At 38.6% G+C, this 20817-nt stretch overlaps 1 pseudogene across 1 annotated transcript in view; it reads left to right on the top strand.

Moving 5' to 3' along the window:
- The first annotated feature begins 10475 nt into the window (after nt 1-10475).
- LOC145980635 (protein lin-9 homolog) overlaps nt 10476-20817 on the top strand; it is a 49697-nt pseudogene continuing 39355 nt past the window's right edge. Inside the window, exons 1-2 of the transcript XR_014440864.1 lie at nt 10476-10537; nt 15380-15585. The product of XR_014440864.1 is annotated as a protein lin-9 homolog (transcript). The remainder of the gene's footprint in view (nt 10538-15379; nt 15586-20817) is intronic.

Genomic DNA, 20817 nt, shown 5'->3' with positions numbered 1-20817 from the left:
AGGCCGCAAATGTCGGCATCTCCGCCAGCGCCGCCCGCCACGCTTCTCCCGATCTCTCGGCTGCAGATCGAAATGGACGCACGGGTACATAACGTGGTCATGTTTTTTTTTATTGAAGGAAGGTGGAAAGTGGGAGGGAGTATAGGATGTGCCAAAAGTCCACCTCGCCCAGGTGAAAATTTTATCTTGAGCCGTTCCTGCAATTAACCCTAAAAATCGCACTGGAACCACAGCCAGGATAATTTTCTATAAACAGAATTATCCTTTCTTATGTTGTTCTCTAGTGTTCCTATGTTGTTCATAATACCATTTCATTTTTAATCAAGGTGCATTGTTTCTTTTCCTTTCTTTACACACAACTTTGTCCCTTTTGCAGTGGCGTGGCGTGACTTTTTCAAAAGTGTTACCGGCCATCAGACGTTATCATCTCCACCCTACCCCCCCCCCAAAAAAAACATGCCTTTGATCTGGATTTTTGTTCTCTCTCTCTCTCTCTCTCTCTCTCTCTCTCAATCCGCTCAATCATTTATTTAACCACAATCACTCCTAAAAAGAACTACCACTCATGAGAGAGTTACCGCGAAAATCCATTGAATAGTAGTCGAGTATTGTCAACCATCTCTGTTTCTTTGCAAGGAGGTGGAAGGGTGAAGAAGAACCACACATTCGGGTCAGTTTGACGTTTCTGCGTTGAGCAGACGACAGAATTCCCCTCCTCCAGCGGTAGGAGGAAGTCCAGATGTACGTACTACTGTTGCCAACTTAGTTTTGTGGAGCAAGGTTTCTCCAAATCACGAATCGCATCCAGCTTTGTCTTTGCAGTCTAGCTCGTGTTGCTTCAGAGAAATAGTATCCTCGTTTTAGGCGGGATATAGCTCTTTCTGGAAATCCAATGTGACAACACTTGCTGATCCGGTAGTCCGCAGCGGCAACAGGGCCCCTAAACATGCATATGAATAACCCCCAACCACACTTGCCTCCAAGTCTTTCCCCGCTGTTGCCTTGCATTGGCCCCTTTCCTCCTGTTGCCTCTTGAGGGTAGCGGAACGGCCTGTCTCTTCGCTTTTGTCGGCTGCAGCAAAAATACCTCTGCAATATACACTCAACTGCAACGCTGTCGGTTAACTTATTTAACAATGTTGTTATTTTATTGAGAAAAAACCTTTTAATTTCTTTACATTTTGCTGTTACCTGCGGTAACACCGGTTACATGCACGCCACGCCTCTGCCCTTTTGTAATGACGGCTGAAAAAGCCCAAGCGTTGACGCACTAACAATTGTAATTTCAATCAAAAAATGTAACAGAGAAGGTAAAACTGTAGGTCCATTCAGCCCAAAATGATAAAAAAGTTAACATCTTTTTATGCGTCTGAAAATACCCTTCTATTGCTTGAGATTTGCGATAAACGCCGCTACTCGTACTGTTTCTTTTATAATCCCTGTAGGTATTTTCTTGATACATTTAATGAAACGTTCTGTTTTCTTTGCGACCAGCGTACAGCAAGCTTTAATTATTACTTAAGAGAACGTAGTTTTTTGCGCACGCTTTGCTAACGGAAGAACAGTTAGGAACACCTCACGAAGTTCGTCAGCAGTTCGTAGTGTGGAAAACGGCACGGTTCTGCGCTCTCTGGCTGGTTCCACTCGAAAATGATCCGCTAGAGGCGCTGGTGTTTAGTGTTGCCCACGAGACGAGACTTTGGCCTGTCTCGTCTCGTGGAAATGCTGTCTCGTCCCGAAAATATTCGTTTGTCTCATTACACATGGTCAATCTCGTCTCGTCTCGAATTTTTAAAAGAATGTCCCGTCTCGTCCCGTGGACAACACTACTGGTGTTGACCCCGGTGCTTGGTATTCGTCTGCTTATAATAGATGTAAATGGAGTTTTCGCTGCAACGTCTGATTCTTTTACATGAAGCATTTCTATGAATGTGATAATTGCTATGATATTTGGTACAGTGGTCGCGAAGATATTAACGAACATTCTAGACAGTCGACCACGTCCTGTTATCGTCATACTTTTGTTAATAATACGGGAGAAAAATACGCGTGGAATGCTCTTGGCAACTAAATTTTTGTGTATGAATTAGGTTCATTATTATTATCATCATTTCTTTTAAATATATACACACTGAAGCATTTGTATTTTTTTATATTTACTGTCTCTCTTCTTCCGCTTTAAACTAATCGCGGCGATGATGATAATGATGATTCCAAGGGAAACCCCACAAAACTTTCTTAGTGCCATCGACATGAGTGTAAGGAAACTTTCAAACCAATGGGACAAGCGACACGGGATGTTCACACGTCACACTAGTGACACACACTTCCAGACTGTAAAATAGCATTCATTGCACATAAGGTCCAAACAGCAAACGACACGTTCATATGGTGTATCCGCATGCTACATGTTACTTCGGTAACAAGCGACATGGTGCCTTCAGTCTATTGGCAAGCGTTCGCTGTTAATTGTGCGAACAACAGATAGGCGACACGACAAACCGCACATTCCAACAACAGATCTAGGCGACACGATAAGCCACACGTGTCGCTTTGTCGCTTGTGCGTAGCTCAAACTGGGCCATTTCCTCAATAGCTTGCAACATGTTGCCGTGGTTTGTTGTTCGCGCATGCAATGAGTGTCTTGCTTTGGGGAGATTGCGCACCAAAGCGACAAGGGGCACGCGACACTTATCGCTTGAGGATTTCACCAACTGAACGCTGGCCTGTGCTTCCCGTCATGCCGCTACGATGTGAAATGTTGCTCTTGATTGGCTCGTTTCCAAGCAACATGTGTCGCTTCGGTATGAAAGTTGCCTTGGACCGAAGGACCCGTGTCGCTTTGGTGTGAAATCCTCGTATCGTTTGTCGCGTGTCGCTTTGGTGTAAAATCTCCTTGAGGAAACGGTGCAGTCAGAGCTTGTGTCCCTACGGTTCGAAAGGTTGCATTGATTACGGACTGCTCGCTTCCAAGCGACACTTGTGGTTTGTCGCCCCTGTATGAAATATCTCTCAGGATACTATTTATATTCTAATAACATAGAAAAATAAAACTCTAGTACACAATCCAACACCTGACGTCCGGAATCACTTTGCGATGTTTCTTCTTGTGTTACGCATGCTATTTATTTATTGACTTTATTTTACCTTTCTTTCCAAATTAATGTCATTTCGTGACTACAAATCACTCCACAAATATAACTGTTTCCATCAATTCACTTACCGCCTTTCTAGACAAAGAAATCTACACAATATATTCCAAAAACTAACTAAGCCGCATTACTTTCATAACAAAATTAGCACCTGGTTCGATCGCACTGCTATCTATGTTTGTCATCCGTCTGGGGAACTAGTTCCTTGGGTTGTTTTCCACACTACGTTATTCAAGGCGCTGTAACCTCACGAAGTTCGTCAGCAGACATCGCCCACCAGCGATGCCAACCCTAGCATAATGGTGCTAAACCTAGAATAATTTAACCCTCTTTGGCACCCTGTGTTTGGCATAACAGCCAAATCTAGTTTCAACAAAAGAGAGTAAACTGGACCAGGGATCCCGTCCCCCACCAACGCCTTTCATCTCTTCCGCATCTTCCTGCCATAAAATAGAAGAGGAGGGTTAGGGCGGCCCACCCTCAAACGTGTGTCCTTTCTCAGCACCGACACAAGGGGTCAGCCATTTGCAGTGCCTGTATTTTCGCGAGGAATGTTTAGTAGAAAGTTGGATTGATAAAGAAAGCTCATGTGCCGCCCTCCATTGTCGGCAAATTTTGACCATCTTTGTCTTCAGCTTGTGGTCGGTTCGGTTCGGTCGGCATCTTACCATTTCGGAAGCCGTCTCCCGCAATGAAAAATGCGTTGTTCGTGTGTATGATTTTAATTCTTCGCGTGTACGTCTTTCAGTGTATTTTTGAGCGTGTGTTTGAGTGTATCTGTGAGTGTTCCTTTCCTGCCTTTTTTTAAAAAAATGTTTGTAAAATATATTGGGAACAATTTCGGGTAATACTACTGTTACCCAATTTCGAAAAATGAGTAGGAGCAAAAGAAGTAACTGTGAAACTCCCGAAAGGAAAAGAAAAGACCGTGGGGATTTAAACCAGAAATGGGAGTCGTATGTTCAGAAATATAGAAAGGAAGGGGGAAAAGGCGTGTTTTTTTAGTTCGTTTGGTGAGTACCTTTTTTCCTTTCATTTTTTTATTTGGAAATGTTGTTAGTTTCAGTGGCGAAGCGTAGATTTCCTAGCAGGGTAGGCACAAAAGTGCGACAATTTCCATTAGTTGCTTAAAGATGTAAAAAGAAAGGGAGGGGGCTATGTTATGGAGAGTGGTTCAATGTCTCTCCAGGCCGCTTCTTTACTTGCCAGTGGCGTGACGTTCTCGAGCCCTGTTGTCAATTCTTCATCACTTTTATTCTAAATTTATTTTGCAATTGAGGTGAAAAGGGCTAGAACCCCCCCCCCCCTCCCATAATTTTCGGGTCAGTCTGACGTTTGTGCCGTGAGCAGACGACAGAATTCCGCACTTTCAGCGACTGTCAGTTTGGTACGTTCTACTGCTGCCAACTTAGTTTGTTTTTTTTTTAGCAAGAGGAAAACACCATTGTTATCTGTTGTCTAACTAAAGGAATGATTGTAGTTAATTCCAGTCTTGGTTTTCTAGATAAATGAATTTCTAACACCTGTATGTGTAAGTAAACATAATTTAAATTTTGAATATTTTCGTCTCATTTGTTCTGCTCTATGCAAATCGTGACGATGAGAATGTATGGAGAATGAATTAAATATGATCAGGAAACATTGACATGACCACAATTAGGTCACCTGGCTTCGTAACGTGTTAGGATGACCACCACGCGGCTTTCAAGAAATAACATAAGTAAAGGTGACCTCTCTCATTCAGTGTGTATACTTCGCATCCTAGTTTGTTCTACCCCTTCTGTTAGTAGACACCTTTACGTGATAATAGAACATAGGATCTTTGTTTGGGACCCGGCAACACGACATGTTACTATGTAACATATAAACAGGTTATGGCCCGACCCTGTGGCCGAGTGGTTAGCACATCGCGCTGCGACGCCAAGGGTCCCGGGTTCGAATCCCGGTCGGGCTTGGTTGTTTGTGAATGTCCATTCATCAATTTCATCATTTCATCACTCATCCCCATCTTCGCAAATTAGCCAAGAGACACAAAACGCGAAGTAAAATAAACTAAATCAATCAATAAACAGGTTATAATAAATGTAGTTGCTTGAGAGAATAGAATCCCAATTTTTAGGCGCAATTCAGCTCTTTTCTGCCAATCCAATGTGACAACACTGGCCTGTTCCGCCAGACCTGAAACAGACATGGCCCGCGCAATAACCCCATAACACGAAACTCTTTGTCCTAAACCCAAAAAAAGTCTTCCCTTGTATTGTACTCTCATTGACCGACCTCTTCTCTTGTTATCCCTTCAGGGTAAACGAAACTGCCTACCTCTTCGCTTGTGTCGGCTGCATAAAAAAATGTCTGCTTGTAATATTTATTCAACGACAGTGTTAACCAGGGTTGGCATGTTTAAAACAAAAGTGTTTAAAACACTTTGTTTTAAACGTTTAAAACACACGGCTTTGTTTTTTTACAAATGTTTTAAACGTTTAAAACAAAGTGTTTTAAACATGTTTTTTTTAGAAGTGTTTAAAACACGTTTTGGTACTTGATATTTTATAATCTATGATATTTTTTTGTTTGGCAACCCTGTTTTTTCATTGAATCTGTGTCAATTAATCCGTGTTTTATGGGTCTCACTCACTTATCGCACAACACTTGACCAACCTTTTTTAATTTTAGGGCACATGCCTACGCTGTATGCACAAGGTAGCAAAACTGTTGTGCGACAAGAAAGACCCGTGCTTTACTGTAGAAATCGAAACTTCTCAGTTCTTTGTTTCCTACCGTCCTGTAAGTTTGAGACAGGTGGAAGCTGGAAGCTAATATCTGAATACATAATGCGTGATTTTGATCATGACGTGATTTTTATTTCTCTTGCGATACGATTCATTGGTTTGTATAAGTGAATGAAGCGCAGATGGTTACTTTTGGTAACATAATTTTGTACTTGGAAAGATATATTGATATGGAGAATTTATTAAGACACTGCAGGTTGTTTTCTGCTATATAAACTGTTCAGGCAGCAGGAAATATTTCACCTTGATTTTTCCAGGACGAGGATAGTAATTCAATAATATTCAGTTTCTTGAAATTTAGATGAATATGAATCCTAACCTACTTCAACAGTGACGGAAAAAGGGGGCTATTACCCCCAACCTTTGTCCCTGCAGTAGAGGTGTGCGGGATCCCGAAAAGTCGGGACCGGGATCGGGGGCAAAACAGGCCCGTATCTAGAGGGGGAGCAGGGGACAACTGCCCCTCCCTGAGAACCTACTTTTGCACATCTATGAAAAATACAGAACATATTCCTACCTGAAATTCTCAATAATCTTTACAATTATATCATGTGTTACTCTATCAACATAACAAAGACACTTATTGATTTTGTGATTTATTAGGGTGTGTGGGATTCCGTATAATGTCGTATCATGATTGGGGGGAGGGGGAATTCCCTTCCAGATTCAGACTTCGGAAAATGATTTCGTAATTTTCAGTATCTAGAAGAGTTGTGACATTTTGAGTAGTCTTGCATTAAAAGTGCGTAAAGGTGTCGGATGTTTTTCTTGGGATGTGTTGCTATGAACGTGGAACTGCTTAAATGTTTGCTTCATGTGATAGAGAGAGGGAATGGATATTTGAGTTTTGTTACGTATCGTTGCATTTCTGCTAATGGCAACAATGACTGATGACGTGAAATTGATGAAGAGACACTCACAAACAGTGCCGAAACCACAGGGGGGTATGGGGATAGCCCCCCCCACCTTGGACGGAAGTCCATTCTATGGGAAGCAAACATTGAAGTAAAAAAACAAGACTAGGAGAATCTAAGAATAGCAGGACAATTGGATACTCATGATGGAATTAGTTTTTACGTGTTCCTTGTATTTTTCTTACAGACGGCCAAGGGGACTTGCATAGGGCAATAGCCCCCCTCCATTTCAAATTTTATACAAATAACAATACATTTCGTAAAATGTCCTTGCTCGCTTCGCTCGCAATATCTGCTATTCTTATAGTCCAAGTTCAGAGCCATAGCTATGGGACTGCGGGAGTCGGCCCTGGGAGCCAAATGATCTATAGTAAAAAAAATGTTAAACAGAATGCCATGGCACCCCGTAAAGTTATTTGCGCCCTATTAAAACAATTTCTTTCTATGAAATTTAATATGAAATATTAAAGATGACACTGTAATCCAAGAAGTCATTGATCAGTCAATGGATTCCTATTTGTTTGTCAGGTGTCAAAACATGTATTTCAACTATAATATAATACAATTCACACAATATTTTGCAAAATGGTTAACGGAACCAGTAGGCAAACATTGTCTGTAGTGGTGCAAGAGTCTCCCCTTTGAAGGAAATAGAGACTGTGGTGGACTAAGGGATCCATGTTTTAATGTTTTAGCAAGTACAAAAAATGTATTACAAATTTTTACAAATTCATCAAAGTGTAGATAATATGTAACCATTATTATTTAATTTATTCAATTTTTCTTACATAACACAATACAATGGTGTTGTTGGATTCACATTAGATACCTTTATGAGTAAAAATCTTGCATCCTGGAAACCAGAGGGAATCATTATGAAGCATGATTTATAAAGGGCTCCCATAATCAGTTTTGCAGAGAGGCCCAAAGCTGTTGGTACATATTAATCATCTATTAACATTATCGACCTGTAGATATCAAGTTGATACAGTCTCTATTAGCTTATTTATGTTAAACTTTATATTCTTTGAAGTGGCGTGCCCAGGATTTTCGAAAGGTAGGTGTTATGTCTACATTTTTAAGTAGTCATTCCTCATTTTGCCATATTTTCCTGCCTTCGACGTTATTTTTTTTTAAAATATTGGACCAAAAGGGAGGGGTATAACTCCCACTAGTCCCCCCTTGGACACGCCACTGATTCTTTGACAATCTGGAAAGATCATTATCGAAATGTTGCTATTTGATGCTGCTCGAAGTTTTTATTGATCATTGCAGTTTCAAGATATCATCCAGTTATCTCTTTTGTGGGAGGGGGAAAGTGCCTCTGTGTACCCTGCTATATATGCCAATGTGACACAATATACTAAGAAATTACCCCCCTCTAGGACTGACTTCGCCCCCCCCCCTACAAAGAATTCCTGGCTATCAGCCTGGGGCAAAAGTTCCCGGCCCAATCGTGACTTCGGGAAATGACTTCCCGAGTTTTCGGGATCACAAGCAGTCTGGAAATACCGAATGTTCATTTTAAAAAGTCGTCAATTCTCGACGTTTTCTGCATTGTAAATGTCTGGAACTTATCGGAAATTGTTAGTTTTGTACCAGAAGTGCAAAAACAAGCACTTAAGATGGACATTACGTGTAGAATTCGAGATTTCAAGAGCTTTGGGAAATTTCGAACATATCCCGTCCCGAAAATTTCCCGACTTTGTCAGGAAATTGAGAAATTTCCCCGTCCCGAATGTCGGGATTTAAAGAATTTCCCATCCCGACCCAAAAAATTGTGTCCCTGCAGTATGGTAAACCTTATCTCCAAAGGTAAATAAACTCTCCTTGCCGCCGCTATACTCATAAAAATGACTTTAAAGACTTTAACTATAATTTACTGGGAAAAGGTTGATTTTCTTTTGTTTAAAACATGTTTTTTTAACTCATGTTTAAAACAAAAAAAACATGTTTTAAACAAAAAAAAACAGTTTGTTTTGTTCTTTTTAAAAAAAACACAAATTTTGCCAACCCTGGTGTTAACACATTAAATAACGTTTCAACAACTTTGAATTTTTTTAAATACTTTGCTGTCACTTGCCACTGCTACTTGCAAAGGAAAATATAGTTGAAAACATTTTAGAAATGATTGTTATAAGAAGGAAACATGAAAGACCAAAAGTGGGTCCTACCTTACCGATGATTACATCTTCACTGAATTAAGAATTCGATTGTTCTTGCATTTCAGTCCGGCACTTCTTGCGTAAATCTGATCGCTGCACAACACACGAATCACAAACAAAGCTCTACCGCCAGGAACGAATCTCGCGCTCCGAGCCACGCTCCCTTGTAGCAAGCATCCTGAGCAGGAGGCAAGTTTTCACAGAGGGGGAAAGAAAGAGGGAATCCCCGTTCACGATAAAAATGAATTATTCTATTTCCAGTTAAAGTAAAACTACTTTGTAAATATAAGGCGTAGCTAGCATTTTAATTTACATTATTTGGTATGAAGACTTACTTTACACATATAAGTTCTTTAGACTTTCTGTTTACGCTACGGTGTTGGGTGAATCGACAAGACCATCAGCACCCTGACCAGAAAACGAAGTCAGAACTACACTACTCCGTAATTTTGAATTTCACTTACACTTGTCGATGAAAGGAAGGAAAACCGAAGTTTCGTACAAAATATGTACAATGAAATAGAAATATCTCTGCACGAACACAGGCTAATGTTTACAAAGAATACCGGTACACCACAAATTTCCAACCCTGGCGGAAATGCAGTGTTGCTGATATTCTGTTCCTCCTAGTGGGTAACACCGCGAGGCCGGCCTCAGGAGCACGTTATAAGCATACGTACAGTACTCGTAAGATTAGGCTTCCCGCATATACGACCGTACGACGGAATGTGAAGAGAAGAGGCCCCAGCAAATGTGCCTCACTCCGTGGAAAGTTCGTACACTGGACAGGGTTAGAATTTTTTTGTAATTATCATAAATGAAAATTCCAAACTTTTCCATTGCATTACATATGTTTTGACAAAATAAGTAAATACACCTTTCAAAGAGTAATGGCGTGGGTAGGCCCGGCCTCCTGGCCTCATAGGACGCTTCGCCACTGGTTAGTTTACATAGAAATGCATTGTATGAGCATTTGAAAGTTGTAAAAAACTAGCACAAAAGTGTGTGTCTTGCGGGGTGTTGTTTTAGGTGGAAATGGGTTAATACGTTCTTCCATGTAACGCAAAGAATGCAGTAGTATATGAAAAATATTTGTGAATTATACACCGCCCCCCAGACAGTAATTGAAAGGTAACGACGCTTAACTGTGTTATGTCATCTTCCCTCTCCCCATCTGCTAGGAAAAATATGTGAAGTATTTTTACAAATTTACTGAGCCACATGCCCTAGTTCGGCCAGTGACCCTTATTGTCGTAATTACTCAGAGACCCTAAGGCAAAAAAGCGACTTAAAATAAATAGATCTTAGGGTGGGATACAATATAAGATCTGAAAATAGTAATAAAATATATTGTTAATAATAATAATAATACTGCCCTAGTACAATATTGGGTGGCGTTCTAGCATAATTTCACAGTTCGAACAGCACTTTTCGTAGCTGAGGGGTTGGCAACGCTGTCACCCACAATACATTGCAGAAGGAGGAAAACTGCGTCAACATGGCGGATCCACTTGAAAGTAAGTATTTGCTCTGGAAAAGAATACCCCTCACCAATCCTTTATTATTCATAATGATACATAGTTTGCTGTAAGTTTTCATCATGATTTTGAAGCGATCCACGGTCTCACTGCAGAACATGGGCTGCTTTTTTCCTCGAAATAGACTAACAAAATTTATATCCCCTGAAAGTACGTACCTTCTACTTCCATTTTCCGGTGTTCCTTTTACGATTACTATTATATCATTGCGCATAAAAAATGTTTTTCCTGCTGCTAAAAGCAATGCATTTCTCCATTTGTTCGCGTCCATATTGTTTACGCGCTCAAATGTTGTGCGATAAGTGAGACCCTTTGTTTCGCGGCATTCGAGTTGATTTGTCGCTCCGGATTCCACCCACAGACGCACAGTTTCTTTCATTATTTCAGACGAGGAATGCTTACAAGGTTAGGTTAGGCCTGTTAGGTTGGGTTCCAATAGCATAAATACAATGAAATGTTTTTCCTGCTACTGAAAGCAATGCATTTCTCCATTCGTTCATGTCCATATTGTTTATGCACAGTTTCTTTCATTATTTCTTCGAGGAATGCCTAGAAGGTTAGGTTAGGCCTGTTAGGTTATTTTTCATTCGCATAAATACAATGACTAATTATTATTTAGGCTAAGTGAACTAAACCTAGCTACCTAACAACATAGGCATTTTTTGCTTTCACTAGATTTGTGCAGGAATATGCCTTTTCCTTCATTGCTACGATTTCAATACTGCCCAACCTGGACACGTTTTTCTGGGTTTTTTAAAGAAAGAAAAATTTCCGCACCTTAAAACTTACTTTTCCCGATTACTAACTACAAAACGTTACCAAAAAATTATGAACCGCGTTCCTCCTAAGCAGCCCATATTCTGCAGTCTTACCGCGATCCACATTTACTGTTTATAATTGACATTGCATCCCTTCCTATCAATTTTCGACCTTGATGATTTGCCAAAACACAACTTGTTTACGTTTCCAATTTCTGGACTGTCAGTAGGTCAAGGACCGAAACAACATCGATATTCTGGTGTACAATATAAATTATTAACTTATGTAACTTTGTAATAACACATTTATAGTTTATATGTCACATATGATAAGTAATGCAGGCATACATATTTCATATATTTTTACGTTTCTGGTGAGCACAGCTGTAAGACGGTACATTAATTCTTGAGTTTGGCAAGGATATTTCTGAAAGTAGAATAAATTGATAAATTAAGACATGTAACGTTAGAAATATAGTGTATGAAAGCAAAAGTTTTAAGTACATGTTTTACGCATAGCTGTTTCTTTAATGTGAAAAGTTGCATAATTTGTACAAGGGCTAAATATAGGGCAAATAAAATAAAATAAAAATAGGGCAAATAACAGGCTTCCTAGAAGAAAGTGAAATATTAATTAGCTGTAGAATGTTTTTTTTTTTTAAAATTAGAATTGCTGTTGTGTTAATGAGAAAGTGTAGGCACATAGTCCAGAATGGGGACCTCCCCGATGGCAAAGTGGTAATATAATCACCTTGTAATCAAGGGGTTCTGGTTTCAATACCTGGTGGAAACACATAGTGGTTCAGATTCCACTTTAAACTGTAGTCCCAGTCTCAATTAGCCTATCTGTGCATAAAAGTAGACTTAAAATTTAAAAAAAAGCTCATACCCCATTAGGTATATCTGTATGTTTTTCATGAGAATAAACAACAAATCACTACCTACATTGTGCAGTAACAAGTAATTTTTTTCTTGAAATAGTTATGGTTGTTGATTTGCATTTATCAACTACCTTTTCACATTTATCTGCCAAATTGTGACTTAAATTTTATGTTGGTACCTTATTGGTGTTAGTTTCCAAATAAGTTTCCAAAATTTCATATTGATGTATTCCAATATATTTTGTTAGATGAGAAAGTCATAAGGTGGTTGGTAAACACTTTATTTTTCATGGTTTCTGATTTTACATTATCTTCTATTCTTTAAAAAATTGTTTGATATTCCTGCACGTGTATTCATAAGTTACTCAGCGTGGATTCCAATTGTGTGATTCTGACACCATTATGATACTCGTGATTTTCTACATAATTCGAATTTTACACATGTCATATAGTACATGGTTTTCTGTTTTGTCATTCCATTTTTTTAACAGAATGATTTTTTTTCCATTCCATTCCTTACATGAGTAGGTTAGGCAGATCAGGTTATGATTATTCTTCTGTGTCCTTACCATGTTACTATTAATCTACTTTTTCAGTAGGTTAGGATTGTTAGGTTTGGTATTTTTACACTTCCCTTCATCTTTTGCATGTGTACATGACATTTTGTACACAAAAGAAATGCTTCAGACAGCATCAAGTTATGAGCACAGTCACTTTCACAACATACTTTTCATGACATCGTTGCTCACAAATTAATACTTTCCTGGGCCCATGTTCCTTTCATTTTATTCCTATTTCATCATGCTACGAATGCAATTTTAACATGGTTCTATTTCGATTTACTTCTGTTAACACATACTGCGGAGTTTTAGCGATTACTTAAGATTTTGTTCAATATATGCTTTCGTAGTTAGGTTAGGCAGGCCAGGTTTGGTTCTCTTAGCAATAAAAGGTCCCTAAATGCCTTCTACTAAGGTTCCGTTTTACTTCTACATTTATTTCAACTAGTCTACAATACTTACAGTCGCTTGTCAAAGGAAAATACATTGGGTAACAGTTTCATAGATCGGAGACACATTAAAATCGGATATTTTGTGTTTCGCATGGTTCGTACTTACCAATTGTGCATTGCGGAACATAGTTCAAGGTGCCATTATGCTTTTCACACGAAAACAAACACAATTTTTCACATTCTGAGTGCTTTTTTTTATTCCTCCGGAACACACAATATAGCGGGCACACCTTGACTCACGTTGTGGCTATGCAGTGTTTCAACCTTCTTCACCGAAAAATACCCACTATCGTCTTCGTCACCGGTGGAAATTATACATTATGCACGGGTAGCTGACGTATAGCCCGGGTAGCTGATGGATAGCCCCACAAACCATTTCCGATAAGGTTAGGTTTGGTTACGTTAGGCAAGCATAGTAAAAAAAATGGGGGGTTGAAACACTGACAGGGACTTATGTCATCAGACGTTCGCAGCATCCGGTTGTCGTAGGGCAAGCAAATGAAAGCAATAGGAATCGGTGAGATATTTCTCTTGAAAAATACTTGATTTCCCGGTCAAATATATTCCACGATGAAAGAAAATACCTCGACGAACGTTGTAAACCTTGGAGAAACTCATTTCCGTAAGTAGTTTCTTGTGTTAAATTGAAGAAATGTGTCTCCGATGTATGAAACTGTTACCAATACATTGTCCATGGGAAGCGCTTATGCTTGCATAAGGTAAATTTAAGTTTTTTTTTTCAACATATATAATTTTTTTTCGAAATCCAATCAGTGCTCATTACTTTAAGGAAGGTTCAAATTTCGTGTGACAATGATTGCCAAAATTTTACAATAATTAGTCTTCCTGTTAGGAGAATTTGAAAAAAAAATCATAAAACAATTTGAACCGTTACCCTTTCCTGCATTCTTATAACATGCACTTTAGTTTATATGAACTACAAACAACCTTTCTCCAGTATTCTGAATGTACTCCACATCCTCATGTAAAACTTGTAGAAATCATTACACAATTGAATAAGGAAGGTTTGACAATACTAAAAATGAATGTGGAATAAAGTTGGGTAATTATGTGAGTGACTATGCTTGTAAGTTGCACTGTGTGAAGCAGTCCTTTACATGGAAAGATTTATGAAAGTATGTAAATACCAATGCAATGAGGCCTAACAACAATAACTTACTTTAAATAACACCATAAGCACGTAATAGCATAGTTGTAATGTTAAGAGCACCAAATCTGATGCGTAACCTTACTGTTTGGCACACGCAGGAGATGTAATGTGTAGAAATTTCAGTGAAAGATTCAGAACTCGAACCCGGGTCTCTGGCATACCGAGCTTGCTCTTGTTTTCTCTGATTTTTCACTCTAGCTGTTTACTTGCATGGTTTACGGTGCCTGAATGTCGACAGTGTTTCAAAGGCAACAGACCCTGTTGCAGTAGCAATTCGACTCAGGTTAAACAGAGACAATGGAATATGAGGTGAAATCTGGGCGTGCTTGGTAGCTTATTATTTGGTAGAGCAACGGCATGGGATGCCAGAGACCTGGGTGCATTTTTCGCTGAATATTTTGGGTATTGCACACATAAACCTATTGAAATGGGATGTAAAAATCATCCAGTAAGCAATGAGGAAACCTGTTCAGTGTGTGCTTATAGATATGAATAGAATTTGATTCATGTAGAAAATGTGTGCTTTATGATGATAATTAGAAATACATAATTGGAACCTAGCCCTTGGCATAAGCATGGATGTCTAAAATAGGATGCCGTCCCCCTCCCCCCCCCATGAAATTTAAAATCAACCAAAAATTATATATTTCACACATATAATTTCATTTCAGCCACTATATGTTAGTTATTACATGAACATGATAAATTCAATATTTTTGAGGGGACAACGCTATTAAGGGGGAAGTGCCTTCCCCCATCCCTGGAAAAAATACCTTGCTTGCCCCTTCCTGGAAAGACTCCAGCAGATCCCTGTGGGCATAAGCTAGCAACAATTGCTGGCTTTGCTGGGATTTGAACCCAAATCTTAGCATAAAATGCCATTGCTCTGCTGCAATGTTTCTCTGGTTTTGCGCATTTTTAGGAAAAGCATGCTGTAGAAATAATACATTTCTCGACACCTGTGTGTATGCCTTCTTATGCTCTGTGTGACTTTTAAAGGTGAATCAGCTGCAGAACTGCTGTCGTTCAAAAATGGTGGACTGAGCTATGACAGCATCAAACAAGAGGAAGAGGACATTATAATGGACCCAGAACCAGAAGAGCCTCCGACTCTTGGACCAGAACTTCTTGGCCTTAAGAGGGTTGGGGAGGAGACTCCGCCTCATCCAAATGTAGGCGGACTTGTCCTCAATCGACGAGGAATGGTAAGTGATGCTAATTAAAGTGTACTGTCCTACATGCTTCCTTTTAATCTGTTTTCTGGTTGTGGGTCTTCATTTCTGATTCTTTATTGGATGCAAGTCGACTTTTACTTTTTCTCTAATATTGAAAAGAGAATGGCGCCAACGCCTAAACAAAACTAATCGGCATCAGGGTGGATAAAAATTATGATTTTTATTTAAAAAAGGATTTTTGTTGATTTTTTTAAAAACATGCTTAAAATTGCTTGTATGGTTTTTGGCACCAATACATATAGATGTTTTTTTTTATAGAAAGTATTTTTCTACTAAATGGCCCTGTAAAATATTTTAACAGTTTGATTCAAGCAAATAAAAAATATACCTAAATATACATTTTTCTGTTCTGATACTGTACCTACTATGGAAATATTGTTGAATGTGTTATCGAAACTAATGATAATTTCAGTAACTTTTCTTCCGGTGATAATAATACATTCTGGAGGTACTCATAATTGTAACTTAAATATTTTTATAGTCTTTGTAGCTGAATTTTGGAAATTTTTTTAAATAATAGTTTTAACAATATCAGCTACCATGTTTATTTTACAGTTTAATGATAAGGACAATATTTATGGTTTTACATGATTAGTATTTTGTATATTTTTCTACACAAATGTTTAGTACTTTTCCCTATAAACATTATTGAATTTTAAATCAAGAGGAATCATATGAGCTTCACAACATCAGTACATATATTTTATTTCCTTTATTTTCCTATCTTAGAGACTGCTAAACACCATTAAATGTTTACGAGATTAATGTACTTTCACCAAAAGTGATTGATAACTGCAAAATTATACTATAATGAAAGTGATTTATTTACATCAGTGATTTTTTTTAAAAAAATCACCTAAATTAGCGATTTAAATTAATCCACCTGTCCGACAGCCAGGACTATGCCATCGGGGAGACCCTTCACAATGCTGGATAAAGTCCCATTGCTGCTGTTTTCGAATTCAGAGCCCACTACTTAAGTAGCTTCCCTGTGGTCTTCACAAATCTGGTTGAATTGTTGTAAGTCCAATTTATGCACATATAGGCTAATCGGCACTGGAGTTTAAAGTGGGATTCGAACTAGTGTGCAATATGCCTGCACTGGGTATTGAACCTAGGAACCCTTGTTTACAAGGCAACGACATTACCACTACGACATCAAGGAGACCCTTCACAATGCTGGGTCAAATCTGAATTTATGGAGGCTCCCACCCAGGACTGGTTGCACCAAAGGCACAAGTGTTAGCCATTTTGCTGTGCAGGAGCTCTGGCACCAGTTCCAGTGCTTTAAATTAAACATTTCTTTTTTCATGTGCATACACAGTGCTTTTTTTCTGGGAAGAAAAGTTACAGTACTCAAAGTACTCAAGTCGGAAGTTAATCATAACAGTTAATGAAAAATCCTGTGCTGTATTCATTCGTGATAGTAAATTTATACATATTTATCTACATTTTTTTTAAACACAAACGAGGATTAAAATTTTGGTAAAATTTTCAAAGCCGGGAAATGTCTGTAACTCATTTATTTTGTAATTGTTGACATTCGTACTTACCTATTCTGCATTGCGAAAGATTGTTTATCAAAGGATTTATCTTTTTTTAACGAAAATAATTTCCATTTTCAAGATATGTAATTAATCTTCCTTGTTTTTCCCCTTCCGTGGGTATTTTTCTGTGAAAATGAATGCTAATGGAACCTAACCTAACATTGCGAAAGATTGTTAACAAGGGATTTAGCTTTTTTAACAAAAATAATTTCCATTTTCAAGATATCGAGTAATTAATGAGTGCTAATGGAACCTAACCTAACCTCGTAGGCGTACCTCGTCTCCGTGATGGTTTGTGGGGCTATCGTGATTTTTTGGGGCTAAGTCAATGGTTTTTAGGGCTACCCGTGGATGGTTTTTGGGGCTAACGTCAATGGTTTGTGGGGTTAACCGTGGATGGTTGACATTAGCCCCAAAAACCATCCATGGGTAGCCCCACAAACCATTGACGTTAGTCCCAAAAATTCACGATAGCCCACGAACCAGCAGGGGGACGAGGTTAGGTTCCATTAGCACTCACATGCAAACAGGAATTAACGGTGAAATAACTTGACCGATGAGAGAGAGAACACTTGTACGACCTATCACAAGTCTACAGAATCTCAATTATGTAAGTACTTTCTCCTGTAAATTTGACGAAATCCGTTTCCCGGCTTTGAAAATTTTACCAAAATTTTTTATCACCATCTTTGGATAAGATGCCTGCACCATGTACTGCCAGAAATAAACACATAATTTATGTTCTTATTATTTTTAAAGTAGGTGCAACATGAAATGTGTACAAGTAAGAATGATTTTGTTAATTTCAATATGCTTATTTAGCTAATGCTCCTATGAAATTTAACAAATTGCCAAAAGAAACATGAGTTTCATGTGGAACATGCTTGATCAATTGCCCTTGCACTGTTGGACATTGTAGTGGGATGCAGGTTTATTGGTAGATTTTTTTTGTATTGACCAGAATTTCTCATCGACTAATTTTTGGGACACTGCAAAAGTGTAGAATTTTTTTTTCATCAATTCTGATCAGATTAATTTTAATGTAATTTTTAGAGATGGCCAGATCCGGATCCGGTTGGTTCCAGATCCTAAAATTTTTCGGATCTGGAATTTTCAGATCCGGATCCAGAACTTCCGGATCCGGATCCGTGGATCCGGAATTTTCAGATCCGGATCCGGAATTTTCAGATCCGGATCCGGTTCTTTTAGATCCGGATCAGGTACTTTCGGATCCGGATCCGTTTTGCCATCCCACATGCGCTTCTTTGGAAAGTAAGAATGTGCTTATAACATATTGTTACCTGCTAGTATACATATATACAGGGTGTCGCAAAACTCTTTCAACAACGCTTGGGAATGGTAGATATCATAAAAACAAGTAACTTTTCCCTATAAAGTTTACCTCAAAAGCGCTTAGTTTCTGCGCTATAAGCGCTTAAAATCTATCCTGTACGTATGCAACCCAACACAGCAAACACATAACTACCAGGGGCGCGTGGCAGGGTTGCCACTAGCGTTCCTCGTGAAAAGAGACGACTTGAAAACAACAACTTGGGAGTCTGGCCTGAGCAAAAACCAAAACATTAATGATACTTGCGATGTTGTAAGAAGCATTGACAGTATTTATAAACTTACCAAGACAAATAATGGGCAGACTGGAATAAAGAAAAGAACACTTGAAAAAAATTCTTGTAGGACTAACGAAAAATTTCTTTGTAATCGAAGATCATAATACCTTTTAAGGTGTGGTAATATTATAATGGGATTGAGATACGAAACTCTCTGATGCGGATCCGGATTTTCAGATCAGTATCCACATCCGAAAATTTCGGATCCGGAACTCTGGTATCCGGATCCAGATCCGAAACTTTCAGTCCCGGATCCGGAACTCTCGGATCCGGAACTTTCGGATCCGGATCCGTTTGGCCATCCCTAGTAATTTTCAAACTTGGTGCACATTTGGCAACTAACTTTTCTCATTTTTGCACATAAACATGGGTTCATACTAAATGCCATGTAAATATCAAAGACCTGTGCAAAGGCTATGGATTAGTAGTAAAGAAGTTGCATTGATTATGACATCTCTGTATGGTCACATAATTACTTCCTTGCCTCTTTGTACATTTGTAATGTGGTGCTGTGCACAGTAATGTAGGAGAATTCTTAACTACTTCTACATTTTGGCCTCTACCTAAGGAACTACTCAAAATGACATGGCCTCATTAATACTTTTAAGAGGGCAGGGTGAAACAAAAATGGCAAACATCAAGAAATACCTTATCTTCACCAAGGATTGGATCGGCTGGCAAAATGTAATAATCGAAAATTATCTTCATTTTATGCAGGGATAAAAAAAGTAATAAGTAGGAAAAAACTCAACATAATTCAGGATCCAGCAATTTTTTTTCAAGTCATGACTTCAACTATCATAAAGCTACACATTTTGAAATATGATCTTAAAACATTTAATAATTTATTACAAGATGGGATTAAAAGTAATTAATTCTTGTGCTGGAGTGGTATTCCTGAAGAAGTGCTACCGGTAACAGCATGAATAACTATACTATACATTCTAATATATGACCAACTCTACCATATTGCCGCAGATTTTAAAATTTTGTTAGCAACAGTGCAATTTTTTTAAAAAATGGCATTTTTATTGTTCCTATTTAATGATACACATAATACAGAAAACATACATTAATAAACACATATTCTACTTGTTAGTTTTTAAAAGTGTATCGGTATATTTTGTGCTTTTAAGCTGATTCTCAGCAACATACACAATATACACAACCATACATTTTTGAATCCTTGTCCCGAGGTTCAAAACTTGCAGTACCTGAAGTTCTGTGGATGCTAGTTTAGGCAATAGACACGTACCTCTTCAAATTACAACTTAACGCCCATTTCCTTTTAGATATATATAGGTTTATTCATATTATATTTACAGAAGTTAATTCTTGGCCGTTATTCGCAAAATTACATTCCGGTGTACCCTGTCGCCCCCTCCCGAAGAGAGTGTGTAGACTCGCGTAGCCACTGGCTCCACGAGTAAAAAAAAAATATAACCCTCAGTACCAAAAAAGGTGGCTGAAGGTATGTGTGTTGTGTACCCGGTTTCCCACATGAAATAAACTATTGTAATAATGTGAAAAGAGCAAGTGTGTGTATTAAAAGAAAGAAAGTTAACATCCCCGTCGTTGGTTCACATAATAAGGAAAGAAAGCTCGCCCAGCCGCTCCCCTCAGAGAAAAAGATACCTCTTACATTGCTGTACTCCGCCAAACATCTGAGACCGACTGCTCCTCTGCCCTTCCTATTTATAGGCCCCGCTAATGACCTAAACCGTTACTGGAAACTTACCGCTCCCCCAACGGCCAAGAACCCAAACGTACAGGAATACATAGCCATACACAATTTATAACATAAAAAAGGATCCAGTAATGATCGCATCATTACATAGTCCCCCCTTCCTGAAGAGAGAGATATCAAAGTTCTGTAACCTAGAAAAATAATAATAATATACACAAAGCACTTGTCCGCAGTTTCTGTTCACTACAAACACACTTTCATTAGATCACACGACACTGACTGTCAATGTTCACTCTAATTTTGTCCACAAGTGTACTTCGAGATCCGCGATCTTCCCTCA

Source organism: Lepisma saccharinum, chromosome 28 (assembly GCF_977018435.1).
Source record: "Lepisma saccharinum chromosome 28, izLepSacc3.1, whole genome shotgun sequence".
Classification (NCBI taxonomy): Eukaryota; Metazoa; Arthropoda; class Insecta; order Zygentoma; family Lepismatidae; genus Lepisma; species Lepisma saccharinum.
This window is presented reverse-complemented; position numbering and strand designations above follow the sequence as displayed.